The following is a 6,435-nucleotide window of genomic DNA, read 5'->3' as shown; positions in this document are numbered from 1 at the left end:
TGAAGGTGGTGGATTAATTGGGACGGGCTAAACCACCATATCATCGATCAAATACAACAGAATTTTATATCCCATTCACATAACAATCCAGTGTGGATGTTTGGGTGACTGGATAGCTTTGCTTCACCTGGCGATTCAGAGACCCATGTGCTAGGCCTTACAGGTGCATGTGGACAGCGGTGGAAGGAAAAGAGTGTAGAGAGGTCCCGCTGCTCTGTTTAAAAGCTCCCATCAGGAAATGGCAAAATCCCCTGTGCTAACGTTTCACTGGTGAGAATTCAGTCCCATGGCCGCAAGGTCTTGCCCATTAGAGTCCTATCACCCTGGAAGAAAAGGAGGATGGATTTGGGCAGATAATTGAGTTTCAGCCAAAATCCCAGAGTGTGGAGCTTTGTTGCTCTGGAGGGTGAAGAGAGGCAGATATTTTTTCTCACACAGTCAGGAAACCGTGTCCTGTAGCCAGCCAGGCACTACCTAAGCCGAAGCCTCGTGCTGTGGCTGAAACTAATTCCCAGGATTTTTCAGACAGACTCACTAACGTCATTTAACCCTTTGTAGTCTTCCCTAGGTTTGTAATGGTAGAAAAGTACAACATGGACCTGTATATAGGTGGCCACTCGACCCAGAGCCATTCACCAGTTCTTCCACTGCTCCCTGCTCACTGACTCAGGGTCCTTGCTTTGCTTGGGATCAACCTGGCCCCAGGTTTCTCCTCTTTTCTCTGTTTCTTCTCTTTCCCTCAACTATTTCACTGCAAATTAGCACCTGAGCCAGATGTTGAGGAGGAGCTAGAGATGGCGAGCTTAAACACAAGCCTGTTAATTACTTCTTAACACTGGTGAAAATAGAGTTGACCAGTTGCAGCTGAAATGCAGTTAGAACTGGGGATGATCATCCTTTATCTCCTCCTGGTCTCAGATGCGCAGATACTTGAGAGGTGTCTGTGATATTATTTAACACTCTAAATTTATCACATCTTCATGGGAAGAAGAGTTTAAAGCGGTTTTTTCTCACATTATGATATTGTGATTTATAAGAAGAAGTATATTTTAGAGCTTTGTCCCCTTTTTTACTCCTAAAGCCCTTAGAATTTCCTAAATGACGAGAGCAATCAATGCGTCTTTTATTATGTTAATGAGATGACTTTTGGAAAGCACTTAAGGATGGGGGGCTGGTTGCCAGTGGAGCCAACGAAATGATTAGAGGGTTGGAACTTTCAGTCCCGCCCACCGACCTCCGGGGAGGGGAGAAGGGCAGGAGCTTGCGCCAATCACCAACAGCCAATGAGTTCGTCAGTCATGCCTATGTAATGAAGCCTCCATAAAAACCCAAAGAAAAGCTGGGTTTGGAGAGCTTCCAGGGTGGTGAACGAGTAGAGGTGCCTGGAGAGGTTGTGGAAGCTCTCTGTCCTTTCCCCCAAACCCTGCCCTAGCATCCGTCCCATGTGGATGTTCCTCTGTATCCTTTATCATATCATTTAAGAAGAAGCCAGTAAACGTAAGTAAAATCTTTCTGTGAATTCTGTGTGTTCCTTTGGCAAATCAGTCAAACTCAAGGAGGGGATCATTGGAAGCTCTAATCTATAGCCTGTAGGTCAGAAACACAGGTGACAACCTGGGTTTGTAATTAGCATCTGAATGGGGAGCAGCAATCTGGTGCAACTGAGCCTCTAACCCGTGGGATCTGATGATGTAGCTGGGTAGAAAGTCTCAGAAGTGTATTAAGTTGTAGGACACCCAGCTGGCCTGGAGAATTGCTTGGTGTGGGGAAAAACCCCAACACATTTGGTGATGAGAAGTGTCAGGAGTGAGGTATTCTGTGTTGAGTAGTAAAGGAGACACATGGGAAAGAAAAACAGAAGAAAGACTCATAGGAAGGAAAGACTGGGTTGGTTGGTTTGTTTCCTACATGGTTGGGAAGAACTGTAGTGTTTTCTTTTCAACAGTGTAACAAGAAATCATTGTAACAGTGCGTGTTTATTGAGAGATTGTGTGTCCGGCATGGTCTTAAATACTTTATGTACATGGTTTCATTTAATTCTCAGTAGAACCCTAATGGTAGATGCTTTTATTACCCCTATTTCATAGTCACAAAAATTGGGCCATAGCCAAGCACACATACCTAGTAAGAAGCAGTGCTATCTGATTGTAGAACCCAAGAGTTGAACCTTTATATTACCCTCCTTATTCTAATAGCAAACTATGGCATACTCATTCTTAGAGAAAGTATGGTGAACATATTTTTCTTTTGAGAAAGTGAATTAATCTGTGATATCCTCCTTTCCTCCATGGGGTTAGAGTGGAATGAAATATCTTATCGAGAGCTGAGATCTCCCATTCAATGTTGTTAACTCAGTCATTAAAGCAATGCTCCCTGGACAGACTTCATCAAACTAGCTAGCTGGCGATAGAGTACAGGCATACCATGTTTTACTGCACTTCCATTCATTGCACTTCGCAGATACTGTTTTTTACATATCGAAGCTTTGCGGCAACGCTATATCGAGCAAGTCTATTGGTGCCATTTTTTTCAAGAGCATTTGCTCACTTCCCGTCTCTGTCAGCATTTGTAATACGATATTTCAAACTTTTTCATTATTATATTTATTATGGTGATCAGTGATCTTTGATGTTACTACTCTGACTTGCTGAAGGCTCAGATTATGGTTAGCATTTTTTAGCAATGAAGTATTTTTTAAATTAAGATATGTACGTTGTTTTTCTAGACATGATGTAAACATAACTTTTCTTTTTTCTTTTTTTTTCTTTTTTTCTTTCTTTGCGGTACGCGGGCCTCCCACCACTGCGGCCCCTCCCGCCGCGGAGCACAGGCTCCGGACGCGCAGGCCCAGCGGCCACGGCTCACGGGCCCAGCCGCTCAGCGGCATGTGGGATCCTCCCGGACCGGGGCACGAACCCGTGTCCCCGGCATCGGCAGGCGGACTCTCAACCACTGCGCCACCAGGGAAGCCCTAAACATAACTTTTATATACATTGGGAAATCAAAAACTTTGTGTGCCTTGCTTTATTGCGATATTCGCTTTATTTCAGTGGTCTGAACCAAACCGCAGTATCTCCAAGGTATGCCTGGGTCATGGACTTTAGATGACCCAGCCTACTCTAAGAGGAGAAGAAAGTTAACAGCAAGAGAAAATGGAAGGCAGAGAGAGGGAGCCACACTGTGTACCCTTGTCCTCCACACACAGGACAGAATAGATGCTGCCGGTCCCAGTTCTGTTGACTGGTCTACCTAGCTTATGAGGGAGGTCTCCTGTGAGGTGAGATGGCTGCCATCATGCCTCACAGTAAATCCTTTTCTGCCCTTTCTGTCCTGTAACTCAACAAACTGCAAACATTTCTCTAGCAGGTGCTAAAGAAGGTGGCAGTGAGTACAGAGAAGGCAGCTTGGGTCACCTGAGGGCATGCCAATAGCTGGGCCTAATGACAATATCGGAAAGCCCAGTTTGGCTCCAGAAAGTTCCCTTGAGCAATCCCTGATATGGTGTTGACTTTTGTGAGGCCTCAGCAAATGCAGAGCACCTGCAAAAGGGCTTGTTAGCTACAGGAAGTCTCTTTTGCTGTTCAACAGCACCTCCCGATCAGAAACATCAAACTCTTGGCAGATAGAGCCTGTCAGCAGCTCAGGGAAATCTTTCCTTTGGTTTCAGTTCACGAGGTTTAGCAACCTCTTCAGTCACCTGTGAAGGAACTGAAAACCCACAGTCAACTGCCGCCAACTCACGCATGTACAATAGTTATGACCGTGCATACTATTTACTGTTGCAGAGTTCCAAGCACTGTAAAGCCCTTTTGAGAATTAGTCTCTCTACTCAAATATAGAATTCGTATGTTTTTTCCCCCTCCAGAGCTTGCCCTTTCTCTGTTCTATTTCATAACATCTAAAAATCATGTATAACTTACTGTCACTATTTGTTTTTGTTGTTTGATTTGCCCTGCAAAGACCTTTTATGATATACTTTTCCTGGATACGTAGAGATCTTCTTCACCTTACGGTGAGGTTATGTCCTCATAAACCTATTGTAAGTTGAAAATAGCCTAAGTGGAGAATGCATTGAATACACCTAAGATACCGAACATCATAGCTGAGCCTAGCCCATCTTGCACGTGATCAGAACACTTAATTAGCTTACAGCTTGGGGAAAATCATCTAACACAAAGCCTATTTTTTAATAAAGTGTTGAATATCTCATGTAATCTGTTGGATACTGTACTGATAGTGAAATACAGAATGGTTGTGTGGGCCCAGAGTGGTTGAAAGTGTATTGGTTGTTTACTCTCTTGATCACGTGGTTGTCTGGGAGCTGTGGCCGCTGCCCAGCATCACGAGAGAATGTGGTACCACATGTCGCTAGCCCAGGAAAAGATCCAAATTCGAGACTCAAAGTGTGGTTTCTACTGAATGCGTATGGCTTTCATACCATTGCAGAGTCAAAAACTCGTTAAGTAGAATCATTGTAAGTTGGGGACTATCTATAAATTAATTTCATTCATAGTAAAGTGACTTTGGAGGTGATTGCAAAGCAAATTTCCAATTAAACAAGTCTCTCCTTCCTTCATACAATAAGTCTTTATTTACTGCATACTATGTGTCTGTACTCTTCTAGATCCTGGGGATATAGCAGCAAGTAAGAGACAAAGATCTGTTCACTCATGGAAATGGGAGGCTTTCCTAAAGAAATAAAATATATAGCAACACAGATAGTAAAGGTCCTATTGAGATGAATAATCAGGGAAGCATAATAAGAACTAGGGTGTAGGGGTGGGACTGTAATTTTGAACTGGGCAGGGATGGTCTCACTAAGGTGACAACTGAGTAAAGATTTGAAAAAGGCAAGAGAGTGAGGCTTACAGCTATGTAGGGAAGAAGGACTGGTCAGAGAGAAGAGTGAGTGTGGTCGTTTATATATAGGTTGATTCCTTTTGGTCCTTGTGTTGCAAAAGGGAGACAATAGTTCCATAATGATTGACTGTGTTTATGGCTGAAACCTATTGCAATGGACTGTGAGTTTGTGTTCCCCCTAAATTCATATGTTGGGACTAATCCTGATGTAATGGTGTTTAGAGAGGGGGTGTTTGGAGAGGGGGTCTTTGGGAGGTGATTAGATAATGAGGGTGGAGCTCTCATGAATGGGATTAGTGCCCTTACAGGAAGAAGCTAGAGAGCTCTCTCACTCTTTATCTCCCAGTGAGGATGCACCCAGAAGTAGGCAGTTTGTAACCTGGAAGAGAGCTCTCACCAGAGCACCACCATTCTGGCACCCAGCCTCCAGAACTGTGAGAAATACATTTCTATTGTTTATAAGCCACCCAGACTATGGTAATTTGTTTTAGTAGCCCAAAAGGACTGAGACACCTATGAAATTAACTAATTGGTTTGAAAGGATAAAACAGTGTGAAGAAATCTCAAAAGATTTTGTCTAAAATGGCTGTATTTAAAATAAAACAGTCAAATCTGTTTATATAAGGCATTGTTAAATTCAAAAAAAACATACTATATTTTATCAAATAACCGATTTAACTGCATTTCATTTTGAAGCAATTATTTTTATGACAAATAACAGAAAATCTTCTCTGATAGAGAAAAAGTAAATGTATGAGACAATGATCAATACATTCAGGTAAAAAAAATTAAGAAAGTAGATCTCATGTTAAGTGTTCTTACCACAATAAGATAAAATTTTCAAAAATGAATTCAGGAAAAAGTCTTTCTTCAAGGGCAAATTAACCTGACTTGGTTTTCCAGCTTCTATTTATGAGTCAAATAAATCTAATAATTTGAAGGTACTTCATTTTGCAAGCCTGATATGATCCACATGCCTGAATCTTCTATTAATGACTGAGAATATCCCTAAACTGTTTTGTGTGTGGAATCAAGAATCTTGGTCATCCCCTCCATATCTGAATAACTGCACTGGGAAATCCTTTGGTGCCTATGCAATAATTATCCTATTTTCCAAAATGAGAAGCTATAGGGAAGAAAATAGTAAGAAGGCAAGAGTGCTCTAACCCTTTAGCTGGTTTCACTCAAAGGTGACTTTGTCAAAGTCCCAAGAAGAGAGGATAAGCATCCTTCATATCTGTCCTGTGTTGGAGAGGGGGCTCTGCTCTGGGCTTGAAGTGGGTCCATCACACCCTCACCTTCTTGAAGGTCAGTACTGTTTCTGCCCTCAGCAAGTGTTCAGGAAACTTTTCAGTGTGGACACAATGATTAATTTAGTCTTAGAGTTCAAAGCCTCATGCTATCATTTTGAGTAAGTGACAGCACAAAGAGAGTACAGTAAAACAAAACAAAACAAAACAAAACCCCAAAGGCTGGGATCAAGGCTCTCTGGAAATGCACAGGTTTCCAGATAGGGCTCTGCAGTTAGGTCAGGCCTGACCTTGTAGGCTCTGCCCCTCCAAGGCCTCTGAGCAT

The sequence above is a fragment of the Neophocaena asiaeorientalis genome, unplaced genomic scaffold (genome assembly GCF_003031525.2).
Source record: "Neophocaena asiaeorientalis asiaeorientalis breed wild unplaced genomic scaffold, Neophocaena_asiaeorientalis_V1.1 scaffold975, whole genome shotgun sequence".
Taxonomy (NCBI): Eukaryota; Metazoa; Chordata; class Mammalia; order Artiodactyla; family Phocoenidae; genus Neophocaena; species Neophocaena asiaeorientalis.
Note: the sequence above shows the minus strand (reverse complement) of the source record.